A 24796-nucleotide genomic window follows, 5' to 3' on the forward strand; every position below is an offset into this window, starting at 1 on the left:
ACACTCTGTTGCTTTACATATTCCCCCGCCCAAATGGAGGCATTTCAATATACATCCACTTCACAGCTTGTGTGTCATTGAGTGGGCGTGGCATGTCAACAGGGCAACTTGTGTCTGAGTCACTAAGTTTGTCAGCTAAATATATATAGATACAGATATAGATACAGACATAGATATATCTATATCTATATATCTATATCAATATATAGATAAAACATACAAGATACAAGATACAAGATACAAGATACAAGATACAAGATACAATGATACAAGATACAAGATACAAGATACAAGATACAACGATACAAGATACAAGATACAAGATACAAGATACAAGATACAAGATACAAGATACAAGATACAAGATACAAGATACAAGATACAAGATACAAGATACAAGATACAAGATACAAGATACAAGATACAAGATACAAGATACAAGATACAATATACAAGAGTACAAGATACAGATACAGATCAAGATACAAGATACAAGATACAAGATACAAGATACAAGATACAAGATACAAGATACAAGATACAAGATACAAGATACAAGATACAAGATACAAGATACAAGCTACTCGATACAAATACTGAGATTAATGTATAGAAATTCGTATCATAAAAATTATAGAAAACTAATTTGCTCCATCATGAGAGAAAGAAGGAAATAAAAAGAAAATAACATGTGTGTAAATATATGTATATGGGCATTTCTCCAGAAAGGTCAATCGCAGCCACAACATTCAAAGTTAATGAAAACATGTTCTGCTAACATATTTTTTATAACTAATCCATCAAATTTAACTAATACAAACCAATTTTTCATTTTATCATAATATGTCTCGAAATATTGAGACACAAAGCCGAATAAGTGCAAATGTTTTGAGCACTGTTTTGAGCATTTCTATTGCACATTTTGTTGTTATTATTGAGACACTATCAAATGATATGATACTTTGAATTTTCTCCATTTTATTATAATTAATAAATTTAATATATTAAAAATCATTTCTAATGCTTTTATTCATGTAAAATTACAAAAAAAATTAAAAAAAAAAGTATGGTGGAAAAAAGTCTTATTCGACACGTCACCTTCGACCCTGATTAAAACTAAAAAATAAAAAAAACTACTTAATATTTTTAAATCAAATAAAAAACATTGTAAAGATGTGCCAATTTCTAATGATTTAAAAATTAAAAAATGTTTTGGCATTCGATTTTTTTAACTCAAAACCGTACGAATGTCACATTCGCCACTAGAGAATTGCCCATATATTCAAATATGTATATATGGATATATTTTTATATATTTATATGTATATAGTTATATATGTATATATTTATTGTATTTGAATAGCCCTGCTTAAATGAGCCGAATTCATGGGCAATAAAATTTGATTCATTTAAATTGTTTTAGTTGCCAAAGTGATTCAAATATGTACATACATATATATGTATATGCCTATGCATATGTAACACATATATGCATAAGCATATGTAGATATCGGTTGCTGAAGGATTATCAAGCTTACAGCATGTGATTGGGGAGAAGTTGGGGCTGCGCTTGCTGGAGTCTGGAAGAGGCAATTCAATCGAAGCCGCAGATGCCATAAAATTAGAAGCAGGCGACGAGGTCGCACGCCCGATGACAATGGGGTCACGGCCTGGGGTCTGGAGTCAGGGGTCAGGGAGTCGGGGGTCGGTGGCAGCAGGAGCTATGGCTGGCACGTAAATCCTTCAGGCTTGCCGGCTTCAAGCTGCCAGCTTCAAGCTTCAAGCTTCAGGCAGCAGGCAGCAGGCAGCAGGCGTCGCACAGTTGATTAATTCACCGATTTTATTTGGCGTTTTTATGAGCAACTGCAGCCGTGAGTCGTGCGCCGTGATCCGGGAACCGTGAGACCGCGTAGTTGTGCTCTCGCTCGACTCTGGCGGTAAATTTCGTTGCGATTTTGTTTGCTTTGACATCGAGCTGCGCCCGAACTCGCCCAAAAATAACTGTGACACGTGGCTATCAAATAACCATTCCCAAGGCCAAGGCGCGCACATGGCTCCATAACGAGAGCGACAACTGAACCGAATCAAAAACCAGAAGCAGCAACAGAGTCAGCAACGGCAACGACAGCGGCAACGGCAACTGCCACAGAACTAGAACCAGAAACCGATACAATGAACCCAAATGTCGAATCCTCGCAAAACTTGTGCGTCAAAGCGTCAAACGGGCCCAAAAATGGAGAAAAAGCGATACTTTATTTTACCATTAATCGTAAAAATTGCTCATTTATTGCTTTCAAAGTGTTTTCTTCTTTGCTTTTTTTTATTCGGCGGGTGGCGGGTGGCGGGTGCCTGGCGCTGAGAAAGTTTGCATGTGCTCGACGCAAGGCGCAAGGACGCGCGGCTCAAGCTGCGAGGTTGCGAGGCGACGCGGCGTGAAGACAACCGAAGCGTAAAGCAGTCGCAAACGAAAGAACAAAACCAAAACCAAGAAAAAGAAAAAAAAAAAAATATAACAAACAAACAGCGCAAAAACAAAACTGAAGCGAAAGAAAAGCAAAGCAAACATCGACAAAGCCTGACATCAACATCAAAAGCCTCGCACCGAGCAGCGAGCAGCGAGCAGCAGCAGCAGCAGCAGCGAGGCCTGAACAGGTGCCCTTTGGCAATTGCTCAAATATCGATGTTTGCCGCTGTGCATAAATCAGCGTATTGTCTCAGATGTAGTATGTATGTATATGTCTGTCGACACATGTAAGTAGTCACTCACAAGTGTGTGTGTGTGCGTGTGTCGATTAACATATGTGCAGGTAAACACTGATATCGTTTGCATTTCACAAATTGTGTTAGCCATTAAGGTTGCTTTTCAATTAGGAGCAACAAACAAATTATGAATCACTGATAAATGATATTCATTCGATGAGCGACATCCGCTTTTTATCTTGCCTTTGTGCATATGTAAGTTATCATATATAATATATCATATCATTCATTCGATGAGAGACATCTATTCATATTCGCTTCACACATTATATACATACATACATACATATATAATATATCATATCGATGGAATAGATTTTGATACATACTCGGTTGACATCTCAGACAAATGAATTACTGATAAATGATATTCATTCCGTGAGAGACATATGTATATTCATTATAACATGTTGATTTTGATTGATCCTGAATAGGCATCTCAGACAATGGATTGATACTAATACATCTCAGAGTCTATGCAATATGCTCTCCACTTAAAAGCAAACATAAATTATGAAATACTGAATGATATTCGTACATTTTCTCTTTAACATATGTATCCAATACAATCATTAATATACCCATATACCATTATATACAGTAGAATACGTCGTTTTGTCGCATAAGCGGAGTTGCTTTAACCGGATTGTACTGGTTTTAATTAATCGATTTTTATGCATTCTCTATAGACATCTCAAACTCCATTCAAAATGCTTTTCAATCAAAAGCAAACAGAAATTTTGAATTGCTGATAAATAATATTCATTCGACTTTGCTCTAGTCATATACATCTTCTTCTCCTTCTTCTTTTTATATGTATATATTAAAATTGATTTTTGTAGAGATATCTACTGAGCAGGCATCTCCGACTCCATTCGATGGAGAGAGAGATTAAAGATAACTCCCATATTACGAATTGCTATTGAATTAAATTCTAAGTATATATCTAGAAATTTCCTTCTGTTTAGATATCTTATCTTTTTCTTTATGTCTGCTATTTGTATATATATGGGGGTGTGAAATAATTTTGATGGATAGATACTGACTTGTCATCTCAAGCTTTATTCCATATTCTCTTCAGATAGAAGTAAACATAAATTATGAATTGCTTTAAACGATATTCATTCCTTTCTATATAATATTCTATTTATACATACATAAACTCAGTATTCGTTCTTTATTCTATTAATATACATACGATATATAATATATAGATAAACTCTGTATTTCTTCTATATTCTATTTATATACATATAAAATATTTCTAAACTCAGTATTTCTTCTATATTCTATTTACATACATAAATAATATATCGATAAACTCAGTATTCATTCTATATTCTCTTCAACTAGAATCCAGCATAAATAATTATGAATTGCTTTTAATGATAATGTTTTTCATAGGCAGACTCGTGATACCCCTCGCTCTCCCCAATCGATGCTCGTGTAGCATCTTCGTTTCGATCGAACTGAATCTCTCTATTGTAGACAGAAGGACAGACTCACTGAACTGAATGGACAGACCAATTGATATAGACCTGGACGGACAAGGCTAAACCACCTGAGCTCCTCATCCTGCATGCAGGAATAAGTATTTGTATATATACGAGGGTGTGTCTGTCTGTCTTCTGCCAAACCCATGATATCATATCATATCAATGATATATAACAACAAATGCTCAACAAGGTAACACGGTCTTATATTGTTCATTAAATCTTTGAAAGCTGCCTCTAATGAAATCGTCTTGACTTTAGTGAGATATCTGGTTAACTGAATGTCCATAATTTCTCATCATATCTTGAAGGTGTCACTGCAAGGTATGCAGCTTGAGGCCAGCTCATTTGGTATGGAGTGCCTCACAGATATTCCGAGACAGTGCCGGAGTAGAGCTGGGAATGGCAACAGCTGAATGCTAGCCATATCATCGGCATTGTCTAGGACTTGGCCAGATAGCTTCTCTGTGCTGGTTTACTGTTCATAATTGAATCAGTATCGATGGCATTGTCTAGGCATAGAGCAGCATTTCCGCCTCCAGTCCAGAAATACCTCTACAATTCTTCTATGATAGAGACTGAACTCACATTCGCTGCTGCCTTGCAGGAGCAAGAAAGAAAACGGCGAATGAATCTAAACAAAATTCATGGCATGCCTTTCCAAGGAACTGGGCAGCTGTGCCACGCCCCTCCCCATCCTGGGGCTGGGGCTGTGAGTTTGCCAGCCGCAGTTATTACTCATTTACAGACATTTACTTAGAGCGGGGAGCCGTTGCGAGGGCGGGTGGCACCTTTTGTTATTTGCATTGGACCACGAAATGAGCGGCGGGACGACGCGACGGCAGGCAGCGAGCGTTGGAAAAGTTTCAAATCTTTGAATGAATTAAATATGCACAAAGTCTCAAGTCTAAAAAATTCGAGCGCGTTGCTAAACTTTGCTCAGCCAGAGTTGATGTGAGCGGGAGCTCCACTCTCCACTCTCCATTATCATAATTACCATTCATATCATCCAGATGCCTTTGAGAGCGACATGATATCTGGATTATGTTTAAATGGAATATGTTGGCCAGAGCATGGGCCTGGCCATGAGCATGGGTCCTAGCAGCACCTCAATTCCCTCAATTCGTGTGAGTAACGGATTCGTCTTCTACCTGGTTGGCCAGCTGGAGATGAGGTGACAGCTGGCGCTTGATGGGATGTCAGACTCCATGCCAACATTTCAACACGAAACGTTTGCGTTTTAATTGCTCTCAGAAGCAGATTGCAGAAAGAGCAACAACAAAAGTCTAAGCGAAACAACTAAAAGTGCTCTGGACGGAACGGAACGACTTGCAGATACCCTGAATCGGGCCATGAGCTGCTGACGTTTTCTTTTGCTATCGATAGCAATATGAGCGGAGTTATCGAAAGAAACTGATGAGCTTGCATATCGTATGGTATACAGCAATAGATATTTAAAATGAAAAGCTTGTAGCTCTGGGTATTAACGCGATCGTCTGCTGGACGGACAGACAGATATAGATATACATATATATCGACTCGGTTCGTCTTGCTGCTTAAGAATGTGACTGTTTCATACATTTGGGTATGACCTATATACCCCGAAATGCCAATTTCAATGTATGCAGGGTATAAGAACAACAACTGAATTGCTTGCTGGACATCATTAGGATTCGTTGCCTTGGCACAGATGGGCGAACAAAAAAACGTTTAGACGAGATACGCATGCATCCGAGTCCGAGTAAATTAACCATATTTCAATTAATTGCCCACGTTTTCTCACATCTCTTGTCTGCCTCATGCTAATTGCAATGGTTTGTGTTGAGCTGAGCTACGAAACAGTTTCTTCCACTTCAAACAGCAGTTTCATTTAAGAATTCCAATGCCAGATAAAGTAAAATGTGTAGAAAAGAAAAACAATTTGGAAATTTCAGAATATTTATATTAGAACTGGGGCAGGCATTGTAAGGGGCAGAATCAATAGACCTGGCCAGATGCATCCATCATGGAGGAGCACATGGGGCACACCCCTACTATAGCCCAGACACAGCTATGCACTCTGCCATGTCCGGTACGCATCTATCATAGGGTAACACTATCTGCTAATCCACCAAATGCCTATGATTTAGGAGGACGGACGCACTTTGTTCGATCAGGTCGGAGAGCTGTCGACAAAGCTCAAGTTAAAAAGCCATTTGGCAAATGGACTGGCCAGAGTGCCAGAGGCGAGAGGCGAGAGGCGAGAGGCGAGAGAGGAACTAGCTCTGCTGACTGCTCTGTCCGGGATGGAGCCAACTCAAAGGGATTCCGGCAAATGCGCACAGGATCAAATACTGCAGCGAGCGTTGAGCGTTTGAGTAATGGCTTTAATGATGGCCCAAAGCACATCATCAACTGTTTAACGGAAACTTGGACCGAAAATCACACACACACACACACACACACACACATGCATGGACGAAGCTTGGGCATTAAAAGGGCATTAAAGCATATCAGAATGCCGAACGCATCCGTTCGATCTTATTGACAAACACAAAAATATATATATACATGTATACATGTAGTATGTATGTATGTATATATGTATATGTTTATGAAAGCAGTAAAAGCGAATTGTGAAATGGCAAATTCAATGAAATATTTATTAACCTTTAATCAGCGAGCTCGCACAGCCAGACAGACAGCGGGACCGGGTCGCTCTAAGCATATTTTATTACACATTTCATTGGACAACGTGGCGTATGTGCGATGGGCTTTGCTCTGCGTTGCGCTGCTGTGCCGTGATGTGATATATTTGCTTGATTTATTTTTGCTGCTGCTTACAATAATCTGAATTATTTGATATCAGGTCAGTGCCTGAATCCTAATTGCCCTGCCAGACGAGCGGCATGGGCGCCGATGCCCTGCCATCGATAGGGTATATTGGGGCAGATAGTGCTTTGGGCAACAAAACGTAAATAAACATGATTTAATTGCCTTTTTCCCGACCAACTAATTGGATTATGTTTTATTACCAGCTTGGCAAACACACGAAAGTACAGTAAATTTATATTAAATCATGCATAGCCAAAATTTGATTTCAATTCAAGCGGCACCACTGAAACCTAATGCCAACGAGCTGCCCTTCAGCTGGCGGCCATTCGAGGCCTTCAGTCAAGTATTGCAGCAGCAACGCCTCAGAGGCTCTGCCATTTGTCTGAGCCTCTTCAGGCTTCAGGCTGAGCCAATATTTGTTTAGCATTTGGCGTAATTTGTCTCATGTTGCAGCGGCTAAGCGATCTTTGCCTTTGGCAAACGGCGCCGGCAGCGTCTAGGCTGGAGCAGGAGTTGCTAAGCTAAACGATAGTTTAAGCGATAGTTTAAGCGACAGCTCTATTGCTTTAGTTTGATAGGGATATATCGGCTCATAGAGCGGCCTTACGGCTAAAGCTATCGCTTACAGCAACGATAGTATCGATAGATCGATGCATTTTGTGCAATTTCGATATATCGGATTAGCGAACAGCGAAAATTACATTAAATGTTCCGTTAGGGCACTGGAAGGTCTTTTTTAATACTCTTACTAATGGCATTCATGTATTATTGATGAAATTGTTTGCAGGTAATAAAAATGAATTCATTTATTTCGCTCATTGTGCAAAATAAAAATGAAATAATGAAAATATTATTATTAAAAAAAAAAAAAAAAAAAAAAACATTTAAAGACTAACTTAAATCATTTATGTATAAATTCCACGAAAAGTTGTTTTCATAACTTTTATCTTAATAAATATTGAAAATTAAATTTTCGTTGCGTAAATATTATGAAAAATGAACGAGTCTTTTCTATAAATAATGCAGTTATTCATAAGCGGTAGTATCGATGCCTAAAATCATCGCGAGGCGCCCCTATCGTTGCTTTTGCTGCTCTGCTGGAAACTTTAATACACATTGAGGCATTTCCAATAGCTCTATAGACTCTGCTCGACTAATTTATGGATTTGCAGCTTATTAACGCTAAACAACTCCAAAGTAAAGCTCAATTTGCGAGCACGTTTAACTAATTGGCCGATGTTAACGGGACCAAGGCAGCTTTAAGCTGCTTAGGTCAATCAGCGGCAAAAATGTAGCGTCGCAAAGCAATCGAGTGAGATGAAGAGAGTGGGAGTGAGACTGGAAGTGAGCCTGGGAGTGAGAGGGATGGCGACAAAGTGAAGAAAACAGATTTCAAAAAGTGTTGAGAATTTGTGAAGGCATTCGATGAATTAAGCCAAACGACTTCGTCTAAGCGTCTCGAGCGAATCGACTCTCGGCTCGTCTCACTATCTCTTCTCATGTTTGCTGTGTGTGTGTGTCTGTGTGTGTATGTGTGTGTCTGTCTGCCTCTGTGTGTGCTGTATGCTTAGTTCATTTAAGGATGCTCTTTGAATTTTCCGTCTTTGCCCCAAGCTGCTTTGACTTGGGGACTCGAACTTCGCTTGGCATGCCAAAGCTTTAGCTACAGTAAGTTGTTGTTGTTGTTGTTGTTGTATCTGCTGTTGTTGTTATTGTTGTGCGCCTAATGTGCTTGTATTTACTTAAACGCACAAAACGCCGCTTGGTAGCCAACGGACGGCATTGTCCTGGCCGTGGGTCACACGCCCTCGCCTGTGTCCTGGCCCTGGCCATGGCCCCGCTTCTGACCTGGCTCCCTGCACCACATTAGCGCCCACTTTACTTTTGCTCAACCACTGATGAGCAGCAAATTGAATTTTATTGAGTTGATTCGCGCCCCGCCAGCCGCATTTCATTTCGCTTTGCCTCCGCCATTGTTGTTCCTCCTCCTGCTGCTGCTGCTCCTGCTGCTGTTATTTATTTATTTGCCTGACATTTCTGACCATTTGAGTGGCCTCTAAGGCTCGAAGCGAGCATCTTCGCTTGGCTCCTGTATACACAATAAATTGATTTCTGATTATCATTGCATAATAAAATGTCTAAATCCGCTCGCCGTGGGCCAGCGGCAGAGCGGCGGGCAGCCAGCACTGAGCGAATGCCCGGGCAACCGCCCCCAAACAGAAGTTTTAATGAAGCGTATTAAAATTTAATTAAATAACAATTTGCACAAATGTAAATAAACACGCCGCTGCTTATGCAAAGCGAGGGCGCCACAGCACAGTGAGCGATTGCCACAGTGTAGTGAGGGGTGCAGGGGGGGGGGGGGGAGAGGGGGATACGGGAGACAGCTGCGACTGCAGGAGCACGGGAGCTGAAGGCGAAGACGACGCCAGCGATGGCATGTCTCCCGGCTGCTATGTCAACGCCCAGCGCGGCGAACTTTGGTCATTAAATTAAGTGCAGAGAGAGCGACCACGGGAATGAAGCCGACTCCGACGACTCCGACGAGGACGACCACGGCGTGACGAACAAAAGCCAAATCGGCAAATGACACTCGCCACGAGCATGGCTCGCCGACTGGAGCGAGGGAGGGCGCGTCTTGCCTCCAGACCGCAGTCAACGCTGGCGTCTATCAAGCTCAAATCACAGAATTAACAACATGAACAACACTCGAGCCTCCTGCCTCCTGCCTCCTGCCCACAGCATTAGCATAATCATATATTTTAAATATCAACAGAAGTTTAGGCATTCAAATGAACTTCTTTGCCATCGAATACATTTTTACTTCATATAACAGTTATATTCACAATTCGCTTATTAGCAGCAGATTAAGCCGCGAATCCCATTGAAACAATTGAATTTATTATCTGCCACAAAGTTGCAGACGCTAAGATGCCGAATGCATTTGATATAAATATTTATTTGGCTTAATCTAGTTGCTCTTTGAGAATTTTATATATATATTCTGGGTGTGCGTAGGAAAAACGTTGAAGGTTTCTCAAGAATCCTTCAATTCATAGTATTTGCTTTAATGGGGACTACATGTAGTAGTCCCCTTCCAATATCTGATAGGGATTACTTTGAAAGGTACCAAAGTGCCCAACGAAGTAATCCCCATTAAGAGCTTAGTATCTACACTTGTACCTAGTGTTACTTTAATGCTCGAAACACATCAAAAATACTGTTATTTTTTACACTGAACCCATTGAAATCCGAGTATAACTGCTTTGTCAAAATGTGTGCAACAGGCAGAAGAAGGCGTGGCAGACATAAAGTATATATGTCGGGGCGTTGCGTTTCTCGCTTTTGCCCTCCATTATAACTGCGCGTTCCAACGAGTTCCCGGTGTCGCGTAATTCTCTTTACAGACCTCTTTCTTGCTCAACTGTCTTTGACCAAGTGTCATTTCTCCTCTCCTCCCAAAACCTCTAGTTCTGGTTGCATATTCTTGTTCATCGAAGGCATAGCATAACTAGCCGTCTCGCTCTCACTCAGTGACACCCGCAACAGCTATAGTTGTCTCTCTCCTAGTGACTAATTGTCACTACAATACTAAATCAATCGATTAACACGAACTGCTGAAGAAATCCCATAGTAAATTCAACAACAGTGTAATATCGCACCGATACGACATATATGTATGTATATGCTTTATCAGGGCGACGGACTGAGTCGATATAGCCCCGTCCGACTCATGCAGGGTTCAGGGTATCTCGAGCAGTCTCGCCTAGAACTCATTGAAAATGGGAAATCAGGGTATAATGGTTTTGTGAAAAGCGAGGAGCTGAGTCGATATAGCCCTGTCCGTCTGTCCGTCCGTCTGTCCGTCCATTCGTCCGTATGAGCAAGCCGATCTCAGCAGATATAAGAGCTAGAGAGCTTTGGCATGCATACTCCATGTATACCATAGGCAGTACAAGTTTATCATATTTTTTCGATAACTCATCCGATAACTTTTTTATCGAGAACAATCGAAAATTAAATGGTGCATTCATTGACTCGATTGCAACAGATATTTTGCTTAATTTTCAGGCAAAGGCAAAAGTTAAAGACAAGAAAAAAATACATGTAAGCGAGCAGCTATAAAATTTAAACGGAATATGGCAAAGCTTCTCGGCCAAAACGTGGGATATGAGTCGCAATACAAAATACCACTACTACTCATCTACAATTATACTACTACAACCATATATACATACATATACATATAAATAGCATGAACATATGCGATACATATCAAAGCAGAGTTTTTCTTATGAATTTTTTATTGACTAGGTCGTGATCTGATCATCAATCAGTCAATCAATGTGTATATTAACGATTGAATATTGATCAGCAGTCAGTCAATCATTCTATCAATCCAATATTTATTTATGAGTGTCTGTAAATTTATTCATTCTCATATCGATTTCGCATTTTGGCAACATTTTCATGTACAAGAAGTTCGCTTTACGCCTCGTGAAGCTAATGTGATTTTTAATTTTCTATGCTTACACACACACCCACACACACAGACACACATACACACACACACACTTATGATTTGAGTGTTCATACCCTAAACCCATTGAAAATGGGAAATTCGGGTATAATGGTTTTGTCAAAATGTATGTAACAGGCAGAGGGAGGCGTGGCAGAGACTATCTTGATCTGGGCCATAAGCTTAGTGGAATTGTCGCTGTCCGTCTGTCTGTCTGTCTATCCGTCCGCCTCCGTTCGTCCGTCCGTCTGTCTGTTTCTATGTCGTTTTTAGAGCCTTTCAGAGCTGGAGACTTGAAATCTTTGTGTAGATCTCTATATAGCACATGCAGATCGATAACTAATCGATCATCAATATAGAAAATCATTTAAAAAAGGCTATATCTACATCGTACATCTTTAGGGAATCCATTTTGAATATAGATTAATGTGTACCTTAAACAATTTGGATTTTTGCTATATACCGACCGATAGATATCTCCTTTTACTTCCAAAATCGTAAAACACGTATTTTTAATGTAAGAGGCTTATGCTTTACAAAATATATATATATAGAATGCCATAATCACATTCCGAAAGTTTCATATTGATAGTGCATCTACAAACCGATTAAATAGGTTGTCATCGTACGACCCATATTCCGGAACAAGCGCCGAGCTGCATGCAGAAGAGAAACGCTTAATGTTTGGGATACCAGATCCTTGTAGGAATCAGGGTATCTCGTAGTCGAGCAGACCCCGCAAGAGCACTCTTTCATTTTATTTTTGTTATTTTCGGATTTCTTTTTTTTTTTTTTTTATGTAGAGGTGCGTCTGTGTCTAAGGCGGCGCGTCTTTGTGTTGATTTTTATGGACGCATCGCTCATACGCCGGATGGGCTGTGGCGTAGCAATTTCTCGCGTGCGGCAGGTAAAGTCTTAATTGAATTTGCCTGCCAAGCGTTGGCCTGGTAACACGATTCGCTGAGCCGAGCTTTCTGCTCTGCAGGAATACCCACCTATACCTTTTTATATGCCCAAATGTATATAGGGCCATTGCGCATACGTCACGTATGCCCAAATGAAATTGTATTCATTTTTATGAAATTCTGATGAGTAGATTTGAGGAAAGTGTGCCACTTTAAGGCTCGCAGCGAAATGGAAGAACTTAAAAGCAAGAGCTTAATTTTCATTTATTGATAACTTGCTGAAGATAACATCCCAGCCCCTCTCTCACTCTCACTCTCGCGCTCTCCCTCTCCCTCTCACTCTCACTCTGCTGAAGCTGAAACTGAAACTGTCTACTCAGCCATAAACAAGATTTGTTATAAATGCGAAAGCTCAACGCATCGTAAATGTCGAGGAAAAAGGTATCGTGTCCAGGAGCAGACCCGGCCAACACCTAAGCGGCTTGAGGTTTTGCTTTATGGCCAACTTATCGGACATCTTCAGCCGGATTGGCTGACTGGCTGACTGTCTGACTGTCTGACTGGCTAGCTATCTCGCATCTTTGCCGAACTTTGTGTTTGCATTTTGAAATTGTCTCAATGATTTCATTTTTTTTTTTTTGTGGTTTGGGTTTATGACTGAGGGCAATAAAAAAGTTTCCATTCGTTTTTAATGCTTATTTGACAAGAGAACATCGCGTGCTTTCTGGCAATTCATCATTTCGCCAGGGGCTACTGAACCTTAGCCTTAGTCTTACCAGTTGTCTCAAGAATCAGCTCTCATAGGTCATATAAGAAAATTCCTAACAGTATTTCCCCCACCCCCCCTCACTGTGCGCTTTGATTAATTGTTTCGGCGATGTTTCAGCTTGTCCAACTAAAAAACCTGTGCCCGAGGCTTTCCGCACACAAAATATGCAAAAATGTTGCGCTTCAACTAACTGAGAATTATTAAGTAATAAGATCCATATCGTGGCATATATATGTACATATGTATGTATTTATTGCTATATACGTATACTATATGTGCATATCCGCTCAAGGAACCGTCGTTACACCCGGAAGACGCTATAACCGAGTAGTCGTTATAGCCGGATTGAACTGTATTTTGATTTCTATAGCCTACAGGCTACAGCCATAAGTGATTCCACTTCACAAATTTCTCTGACTGTCCGAGACCTCTTTAGTCTATATTTATCTCTTTTTTCTTTTCTTACAGAAAAGCATGTTCGATCCTTGCAGCATCTAAAGGACTTTGGTATGTATTTAACTCCTATTGACTGAGATTCAATAAAAATATAGAGAATATAGCGATTGCATTCAGCCTAAGCTCCATACTCATCATACCCCAATACTCTTCCCAACTCCTATTCTTATATTGACGTTGCCATCCTGTTAAAATGGTATAAGCAGGATGCCAGACCGAAGGACCCAGTAGCCAGTGCTTCATTTGAAGTTAGTCTTAGCTCTAGTGTCCAATAAACAAATAGACATTTACATGTCTTTCCAGCTAATCTATGTAGACCAAATGTGCTTTAGCTGTCAATCGGTGTTGCCAATTCTATAGGGCTGGCACAAGCTCAGATCAGTTGATCTAGGTACTTGAAAAGACCTTTTGATTTTAGTCTTGGCAAGTAAAGGGCACTGAGTAAGGGAATTCTAAGCCTATATCGCTAAAGAGACTTCATACAGCTTCAGTTTCAGCTCGCACACACTAATTAATAAATTGATGTAACATTTCAATAAAAAAAAAAATAAATAAAAAAAAAAAAAAAAACTATTATTTTATTTTTTAAAATAAAGTAATTGTAAATAATTGTTTATTTTAAAAAATTTTATAAATAAAAAAAATAGTTTTTCCTTTTATATTATTAATCATTCTTTTTTGTATCAATAAAATTATAATTTTTAAAATCATTTATAATTTTAATAAGTTTATCCAAAAAGGGCGCAAATAGTAGTGTAAGACATGTTAAAACAAAAAAGATATATCAACTTTGTGTGCTTATAATTTCGTGAATATCGATATGAAAAATATATAAGAATCAATTTAAATATAGCAGAGATGTTTTATATTGATTCCATTTTTAAAATGAGTAAAATTTTTTCATTTATTTTTGGAATTATTATGTGCCAGCTTGCATGGCATCACCCACTGTGCGATGGTGAGAACCGTTTGCCTTAACTCCAGTTATTCGCTCACTTACGGATCCTCACTGTGCGAATGTTATTGGATTCGCTCCCTGAACGATGTTCGTTAAAAGAGCGCCAAACAAATAGTTCAACTCGAAGTGCTCAGCCGAATGGCAATACGAAAAGAGCCTAAGGGTGTGAGCAGGAGATCAAGAGAGATCGACTGAATGAGATTTCATTAATCAACTAGTCTCATCTAATTCACTTATCCAAGTGCGGCATTCGTCTGGCTCTCTCTGAGAATCTTCTTGGTGAGAGAGTAGCTTAGCAAACAGCTGAGATAACTGTGATGATCTATGGAACTCTGTGGCTCATTCACAGTTGCTTGAGTTGCCACGGTGCATGCTCGTCACTCTCAAGAGGCGACACATTCTCTTTACTCTACAGCCTCCCTCTCCCTCTCTAGGGGGCACATGGGAATTACTCATGTTCCTCAACTCAATCAATCGTTGAGTTCCTCTACTCAAGAAAGGCTTCAGCTGACCCTAACACTTTGTTCACAATAGTTTAATGCATGCAAAGCTTGAGTAGCTCGCAAATATGTATATTTCATTATGCTCTCATATGGCTTGCTGCTCCACATTGCGCAATTTAATGTCGAGTTAATTTCTCAATTTACACGCAAAGTGTCGGAGCGCAGTCTGAGGGCGGCAGCCTGGCTAGCCACTGCAGGGGGCGGGGCACAGAAGCCATATGAAATTGTAAATGCGGAGTTAGGAAACATGGTGAAAACAACACACATAACACACAAAGAGAAAAAAAATTAAAAAATATATGCGTAAATGAATAAATGGAAAAACGAACAACAACGGGCAGCTAATTAAGCTCGAGCTGCTGCATAATTTTTCAACCGCAAACCACAGCAACGACAGAAAGTTGAAGATTTTGCGGCGAATGGGAGCGCAACCCACAATCAAAATATAACAAAAATGTAAAAAAAAAAAAAAAACTTAAAAAATAAAAACATAAGCGAAATACACGAAAATGTAAATTTATTTTAATGCGCTGCACGTTGTAAGTTAGTGGCTGCCATTTGCATTTATTTCATATGCATTTCGTGGTGCACCAACAAGTTGGCCACAGTGCACCACTCACAGCTCACCCCTCTCGCCCTACAGCCTTCTGCCACGCGCCGCCTGCTAACGCACGCAAAACTTTGCGACTCCGACTGCGACTCCTGCCAGGACTTGCCACTTGTAGGGCTAGCTACCTCACCCCTCCAGCCCCTAAGCCTGCGCGCACTAAAAGAAATGTATACAAATTTATGCTCCAGCTGCGTACTGCCAATTGTCGACCAGCAGCTCAGCTCAGCTCAGCTCATTGCGTGGCAGAGTGCCTGGGCTACCCCAAAGCTTTGCATTTGCCGAGTTGAAACAGCTATTCGCATGTATTTTTAGGTAACTTTTCAAAGGAGAAGTTAATTTCCCATAAACATTTTCTTACTAAACCAAAATAAAGACTTTTTATCTCACGGGAGCCGGAAAAAAGTTGTATAAAGTTCATTTGAGCTATCTCTCAGTGAATATTGAAGTCTTGAGAATCGCAAAGAAGGGTGGTTCGATTTCAGAAAGAAGGAAGAGTAAACTGCAAATTTCACAAGCGAATATATTTTCTTTTTCTCGCTTGCAACAAGTAAGTGTGTTGGGAGTGCCCGACTAGAAGATACCCTGAACCATCTAATAAGGTAATTTTTAAATCATTCTGTTTTTAAATATTTATTTGAAATGCTAATCAATTGACACGCTCTGCTTACTGTAGTGCTTTAAGCATAATCATATGTATATGTCTGCTTTTGTCGACTTCCAATAGTATGATGATGGAGGATGTATCCGAAATTCAAAATATGTTAAATCTCTGTATTAATTGCAAGAAGCTACAAGGTAAATTTCTCTTGCTCTTCTGGTATTGAAGTTACGTTTAAAATTCAAAATCAAACTATCGATATTTATCGATAATATGAAAGTAAAATGACCTATCGGAAAAATATACTACTTACCATATGCATACAGAAAAACCGACAGAGTGATAGACAAAAAGATAGACAGAAGAACAGGGAGAAGGATGGATAGGCAGAAGAGTGTCCCGATCAGGAATATATAGTATCTCCACGCCTCCTACTCCACGGCTCCTGCTCAACGCCTTCTCCTCCACGTCTTCTCATCCAAGCTTCATCCTCCTCCATGTCTCTTTCTCCACGCCTTCTCCTTCTCGCCGCCTCCTCCTAAATGCATTTTCATTCAACCCATAGGCCCTGATTTCCCAATTATCCCAATGCAGGCCGCGATTGTCGCCAGTTGACGTATTGCCTCCAATGTTGACATTCGACCACGCTGTTAGTTAACATCTAGTTAAAACGCTCCGCAATGCAAATGCCGCTGTCAACAGTCGCTGGCCAAAACGCAAACAGTTTCACATGGCCAACTGCACTTTACGGGATGTTGCTTGCATATTATTTTAATTAGCAACTGTCGCTCAAAGCGAACGCCAACAGCAGCGGCGGCAGCGGCAGCGGCAGAAGCAGCAACAACATCAATTATAATAGCTGCAATAACAACAGCAACAGCAACAACAACAATAACAACAACTGCAGCAACAGCAGCTGGCAAAAAGTGTCGTCTGCCTGTCTGGCCTGGCCCGAGGGCGTTTGCCCTCTCGTTAGCTGAGAGCAACAGCAGCTGCAGCGCTGCATAAAAGCTCGCCCTGGACAAGGATATCTCACACTCAGCTCGCTAGCCACTCACACACCTGCACACGCACACACACACACACACATACACGCGAACATTCACACGCAAGCACTCAGCGCATGACTCGCGAAATGAGCGCTTAACAGGAAACAGTTTATTTTTTTCTGCTCACTCTATACCCTAGAGACTGGGCAAATGGTAGGGTATATTAGCTGCCACATATGTTTGACAAGTGACTCGCTGCCAGGGCATCTCACAGTCGGGTCAGCACTCCAGTGCAGCTTTCATTTATTACTTTTTGTTTGTGCTCTTGCCGTTACCTGGCGCCTCATTTGGCCAGGCGTTTTTGCATGTCACTTAAGCAGCACTAACCACACCCACCACTCGCGCACACGCCCACACACCGACACGGCCACGCGGCACACACGCCCTCACCTGTGCCGCCCCATGGCCTGATGAAGCGGCACGTTGGGGCTCAGCGCGTGCAGCGGGAGCTGCCTGAATCCGGTTCTTAATTTAATTTATGGCATAGCCGAGCTGCTCGCCAGCCCATAAGAAATTGGTGTTAAAGGAAGGAAACGAACCGAATCACTCGCCTTTCACTGCTCGCTGCTCGCTGCTCGCAGGGAAATCACTTCGAGTCCCACTCTAGATGCTGATCAAAGGCTCGATTATTCAAATATTGTGCCTGGAATAGCTAAAGGTGCTTGTTTGACTGATTGATGTGTCCGACTGCTGACTAGAAAATCCTTCTCCTTCTGCGAGGTTAAGGTCTATCGACTATAGAAAGGCGCTCCTTCTTGGAGCTGTCGGACTGCCGACTATAGAAACCAGCTCCTTCTTGGAACTTCAAAATGTTGGACTGCCGGCTAGAATCACCTCCTCCTTCTTGGACTGCCTCCCAGCTTAAAGCCAGGACTCATTCCGCATTAGCTTTCCAGGCGGAGCACTTTTATATACTTTAACTGAGCAGCACAAAACCTTTACGGCGAAGTCTGGTTATCCAAATGCAAAGACGGGTTAGAGAAGAGTCACAGAATTACCACTCTTTGGATCTCCCTAAAGAATCCTGCAATAACATTTAGTACTCCTATTAATAAGTAGTATTCTATATATATTGTTTTGTTTAAATTCTTTAAAAATAATTGCTCTACTATATCTACTAGTCTCTCTTCTCTGATTTCTCCGAGTAGCTGCTTTTGAATGTAGCAGGAGTTCTGCCAGTTGTAGCTCTATTAGGGATGATATATGATTTAGATTTGGATTTAGCTTTAGATATGGGAAAGTAGCCAATTATGGTCACATATGATATATAGATAAGGCAATGAAAAGCAGAAAACTCTCTATAGGAATCTAGATATAACTAGATATATAGCTTTAGCTAAAGGGTGATTTTTAAAGAGCTATACGTAAGTTTTATTATATCGACTAGAGTCTTGCCAAAGTAGATATATATAGATGTTGCCCTGCTGATGCTGATCAATGTATAAGCTATAGACTCTGAATCATTCCTGCTAAATGAGAACTAACCTGTTGTCTCGAGAGCTTCTAAGGAACTCCAGTGTCCTTTGCCTGATCTCAGCATTAGATAAATGCAAAACAGATTGAAGTGACATTAGCCCAAAGAGCCAACGGAGCGCACTTCGTCAGAGCTCGAGCCTTGACTGAGGAGTTCAGCTTGGCCCGAATAATTGGCAAAGTTTTTGGCAAGATCTCTGAACAACTCTTAAGGCTAGACAATTACCGGCCGCTGCCCTGTTGGCCCGCATGGCCATTCAGGGGTCGGGATGGTGGGCTATCAGTGAGTGGGCGTTGCCAAATATCACAAACAATTTGTGGGCCATGACTGGCCACAAGGCAAATTGGCCACACGGCAGCGTTAGCCGAGTCTGATTAGATTTTGCTTTTAAACGTTTTAGCAGCAACTGCTGTGGCTGCGGCTGCCCCTGCCGCTGCTGCCGCTGCTGCTGCTGCTGCTGCTTGCGGCCCTAACACCGCCACTTTGTCATGGAAAATCCAATCAGGTGGCTGTTGACAAATGGCTTATGGCACGTGCCTATGCCGCTCTGCAGTGTGCCCAACTGCCCCTACCTGCACAATAGGTGAGGTGGGCGGAGGCGTGGGCGTGGTGGCAGTGGGAGCTGGAGTTGGAAAACCATTTGCCACTTAGCAAAAGTTTCAAATACAATTTTAACTAGAAGAACAACAGACAGCGAGCGAAACTTTCCTGCGGGCCAAATGCTAAAAGTAAGCCGAGCCCAAGCCAAGCCAGCAGCGGGGCCAGCAGATGGAGCGCTGGAGTTGGGAAGATGCCGCGCAAAAAGCGAATGAAAAATGTGCAACAACAACGAGCAGGAAACCCAAATGAAAATGTAGATGTGGCTGTAGCTGTGGCAGAAAAGTCATGAAAAAACGCTTGAAAATATGAGTTGGTGTGCATGCGAAAAGTATAAATTAAGTTGATAAAGTTCGCCGCGGCCAAGTCGAGAGTTGAGATAGGCGAATCCCCTATCTGGATCTGGACTGCTGCGAGCAACTTGAGACGCAGCAGCAGCAGCAGCAGCAGGAGGAGCAGCAGCAGCAGCAGCAGGAGCAATCAACAATACTTTGTACAATTGTAATTTTTCACAAAGCGGCAACAAAATGCCAAATGTAAATGAAATAAATAAGAAAACTGTCAGCTGCCCGGGCAGCGGTCAAGGTGTCACGCCCACAGCGCCCACTGCTGAGCTGAAAGTTTAAAACAAAATACAAAATATAAACAGAGAGAACCAAATGCCAGCAGAGCACAAAAGCAAAAAACAAAAAACGTCGCGACGTCTAGTCAAATTGCAAATGATTTGGCTGAAACCCAATCAGCGGGTGGCCAATTGCTGCTCCTCGCTGGCTAACTTGACTCTCTCACTCTCGCTCTAGCTCTCCCTCCCTCCCACTCCGTGACCCGTGACGGAGGCCATTGACACATGCCGAGAGCCATCACACCAATTGGCAGCAGCAAGCGAACACGACTAAACGGCTCATATTTGCCTTTGTCGCCAAACTCTTTCTTTGAGCCACTTGTGTTTGAGAAGCTGCCAACAAAACGCGTTGTCCAACACTGGACAGAGATGAGAAGACGTGCTGTGATTCGAAGCAGTTCTCATAGGCAGCTCCACAATAACGGAAAATCAGGCAATAAATGTTGATCATGGTTTATTGATTTAGATGATAGATCAACTTAAGGCCATTTCCATACATATGGAGACTTAAAGATAGTAGCTTGGATAAGAGATATTGGCTTCAAGATATTGTTATGATCATATCAGAGACTACAAATATTTGTCTGTCCTTCATCTAAGCCATTAAGCTACCTGCTCAATGTTAAATAAACTCTAAAAATGATTAGATCAATATTCATCACCTGATCTTTTGTCAGTTTATTTGATATAGGAAAAACTTTTTTAGATAACAAATTCATATGCTTTAAGAAAATTATTTTAGATATATATGATTTTTTAAAGAAAAATAATATGATATATCCCAAATAGCCGCTCTGTCAAAAGATATTGTAACCCTATACCCCAATAGCATAGATAGGTCCATCGAATATGGATAAAGTATCTCAGATAGCTGCACTGACCCGTCTCTGCCAAAAGATAGGGGGTTTTCAGTTGGGTCCATCGAGTATGGACAGCCCTGTACATGAGTGAGACCCAGCGTGCCTAAGTATGACTACCTAGACACAAAAATAAAGATCTATACTAAACTGAACTCTATTACAGGCAAGTGTATTCATTCATTCAAGGAACAGCTTCATTAGGTCAGCTGGGCGATTCACGCTAAGTGAAGCATCTTTGTCGCAATTCATGTTGCCAGATAATCATGGAAGTAACAGCAAATGAAAAGACGTCTTCAAGAGGCAAAATTGTGCTGCTGAGAAAGAAGCCACTTTAACAGTCCGTTTTTTCTAGTTTCCGTAAATACCCGGAAATATATATGCACTCTATGAAAATATGTTTGCCGCGTTGTTTCATAAAAATGAAGCTGAGGTGCTCGCTCGCACGTCAGAGTGCAGTAAAAGCGGCTTTCTGTTCAGTGTTGTCGGTGGCGTATGTGTAATGCGTTTAAGGGTAATTAAATTGTGGCGCATAGGGTGAGAGAGGGAGTGAGGCGGGGGTGTGCTAGGTCCAAGTGTCTGGGCAGAAAACGCAATTCATCACGGCACGCAGCTAACATCGTAATCTACTTTGGTAACTAATTGTCATTAGTACTATTACAATGATTATGATTATGATTATGATTATGATTATGACGATTAAGATTAAGATCTAGATTATGATAATTAAGCATGGCCACGCTTGTTTTGGCTGGCAAAAACTTTTGGCTAATGGCTTCGGTGTAAACTTATTCGTGCGTTTGGCTTTTTCAGTCGGGCTCGGCAAAGCAAAGCACTTTGCCCACAATATTTTACAACTAATTAGGGATAATTACCAGCCATTACACAAAAGGCTTTCCAGCCTTGAAAGTTGAAGACAACTGTCTTGACAGACTCTCTGACTGAGTGACTGACTGACACATTTTTGGGCATGGCCACGTGATTCGGGCCACCTTAGCTATTACGTATTAGGGATGTAGGCCGTGAAATGTGCCTGGAAAAATACGTGTTGGCTCCGTTGAGAGGAGCTCAGGCGCTAACTAGCACTCATTTGTCGTTGTTATTATTGTTGTTGTTGTTGTTGTCTGTTGATGTGGGAGCAGATGTCAAAATAGTTTAGGGCGCATTCGCATCAAGTTTTGCCATTTAATATTGAGTTCATTTCTGCAGCATATCGAAGCGAATGTCGAATAGATAAATTTATCTACATTCATCTAACTTGAATGTGCATAAGGATATATCAATATGATTGATTACACTGCTTATAATGTGCACTCAGCACTAGAAAAGGAAAATATATCGATTTAAACTAGTTTCATATGTTCTTTTCTCCTTCGGATTGCAGGGTATATGTCAGGATAAACTATTAGAGCGAGCTAGGTACACATTGCATTTAAGTCTGTTTTAATAAGAACATTTTTTTTTGTATATTAAACATGCCATATTTTGCCTACCTAAATTCTTATTCAAAATCCAACCTTAATGTTTTGAGTGTGTGACCGCAACAGAATCTAGCAAAAGATTAAAATTATATGCATACATATATTCCCACCTGCACAGACTAAGAGGTAGCCGAATGCATATGTGTGAGTGTGTTTGCGCAAAGGTGTGCGTGTGTGGGTGTGCAGTTGCCATGTTTTTAATCCATTTCAAGACACTTATGTTAGCTTTCCTGTGAGCTTAGCGTGTGCTGGTGTGGCAAGTGCATTCAACTTGCTTGAAGCTCTTACTGCCTATATGTAAGTGCTAAGGCTCTTAAATAGAAGATACTTACTGAAGAGATCTGAAATTCGAACTGAGGAAATCAATTTAATTTTAAATTATAATAATTTATGTTATAATCCTATATATGTGCCAGATTACAAATATTTGTAGCGCTTGGATGCTTTGTACGAACTTCATACAACTCAAAAACACATATACGTATGTGTGTATACGAAAATTAATTATGATTTATTACTCTAAATATGCGCATTCAGATACAGTGCAGCTCAGTGGAGCAGGTTCAACTTTTTTGAAAATTAAATACATTATATCTTATCAAGGGGACACATTTTTGGACATATTTTGCTAAAAAAATAAAAATACAAAATTAAATTAAATTAAAAGTTGCAGACCTTTCCCTCGTCATAACTAATTAATTTGCCTCTAAAACAAAATTTGCATTCAAATTGGAGTACTTGTTGATGAAATGTAACTTTTTTCATTTTCAAAAAGTCCAAACATATTTAAATGAGCTGCACTGTAAGTATTTTATCATTAATATACAAACATGCATTTGTCATTTTCGTATTGTAATGATATTAGTTCAGCCTGTTCTCTAAATTTCCCCATTCCTGATTGGTTCCCACTGTTGCAATAGTATTAGTGTAAGCCTGAGCGCTTGCAAACTATTATTCGAGTGAGTTTGCGTCCTAGCTGCATGCGTATGCAATTGACACTCTATGAGGAAGAGAGACAGAGATACAGATATTTGTCCTTTAACGTAGCTCCAGTTGCTGCTGAGTTAGAGCGAGATGACTATTCAAGCCATTAGATCAGAGTCATTTAAATTGTCAGTGGACGAATGGAAAGTGAGTAGAAATTGGCATTCTGAAAAAGCACATTGTGAATGAGATCTAATCGACAAATCGTTATTGAGCTCGATAGTCAAAGTATAAAATGAGAGTTTGACATAAATTGGACATAAATATGTATGCATGTTCAATACACAACAGCTACAATGTATTTACGAGAGAGCTTTAAATTGCTCTTTTGTATACATGCATATATAATGACATTTCAAAGAACCTGATTTTAAATTATTGATGAAATAGATGAAAGAGAATAATGACCGTTCAGGTGTATGACTCTTTCTGATAAAATGCAAGGGACAGGTTTAATATATACATATATACATATATAAAATAGTGCATATATTTTGTAGCCAAAAAAACAGGAGAAACTTTATCTCTCATCGTAGCCTCATGGCAAGCTGAAATTCATTATTAGGTTTTGGTTTATGCAAGGCTTTTGACATATTTTACAATTACGTTAACTTTTGTTCATTAGATTGAGTTACGTGAAGTTATAAAGCGTGAGTGCGCCTTAACCCATCATCGACGAACTTCCGAAACTTTGTTAATGTTCGCACTTGATGGGAACCATTCACGCCTTCATTGCGGCTCGGCCGGACTACATGGCGCAGGGAATAGCTTTTGAATACATACATATATACATATATATACATATACATATGTATATTGTGCTCGTAAATGCGTGTGTGCGTAAACTATAACAACAATAATAACAACAATGAGCTAGCATCTTCTACATTACAGCCATGGGCCCCCATAATACCCCCCAAAATGCCCAGCCCCATCATACTTTGCGTAGATTAGGCAGGCAAGGAGCCAGTCAGCTATCCAGCCAGATGCTGACTCAGCAAAAAACTTCTTACAGGAGACACACGTCTAAGATTACACACACACGCTCGCACAAGCACACACACTCACACATACACGCACTCCAACACCCATCTAGGAGCTGCTGCCGCTGCTGCTGCTGTTTCGATCAGAATGCCAACATCCTTTCAATCTTGGGCTCGAGCAGGGGTCGCGCCTGGTTAGGTTTTAGTGCGAGGGTGTAGAGCAAAAAACAAAATGGCGGCTCACGTTCGACGCTTCACTTAATTAAGCGCCTTTTTGTCTGCTGTAAGTTGATAATTGAGGTTTTGCCGGTTTCCAGTAAAAGTTATTGCCCCCAAGAACCCAAATAGCAAGAGTGGCACAAC

General features: G+C 40.6%; 1 protein-coding gene across 3 annotated transcripts in view; it reads left to right on the forward strand.

Annotated features, from left to right (window-relative positions):
• AstA-R1 (allatostatin A receptor 1) overlaps window positions 1-24796 on the forward strand; it is a 153809-nt gene that overhangs the window by 23915 nt on the left and 105098 nt on the right. For all 3 annotated transcript variants that reach the window (XM_089472937.1, XM_089472936.1, XM_089472939.1), the window contains exon 2: window positions 13730-13768. The gene's annotated coding sequence lies outside the window, so the exon portion shown is untranslated. The remainder of the gene's footprint in view (window positions 1-13729; window positions 13769-24796) is intronic.

The sequence above is a fragment of the Drosophila arizonae genome, chromosome X (genome assembly GCF_054131065.1).
Source record: "Drosophila arizonae isolate 15081-1271.41 chromosome X, UAZ_ARI_1.0, whole genome shotgun sequence".
In the NCBI taxonomy this organism is placed as follows: domain Eukaryota; kingdom Metazoa; phylum Arthropoda; class Insecta; order Diptera; family Drosophilidae; genus Drosophila; species Drosophila arizonae.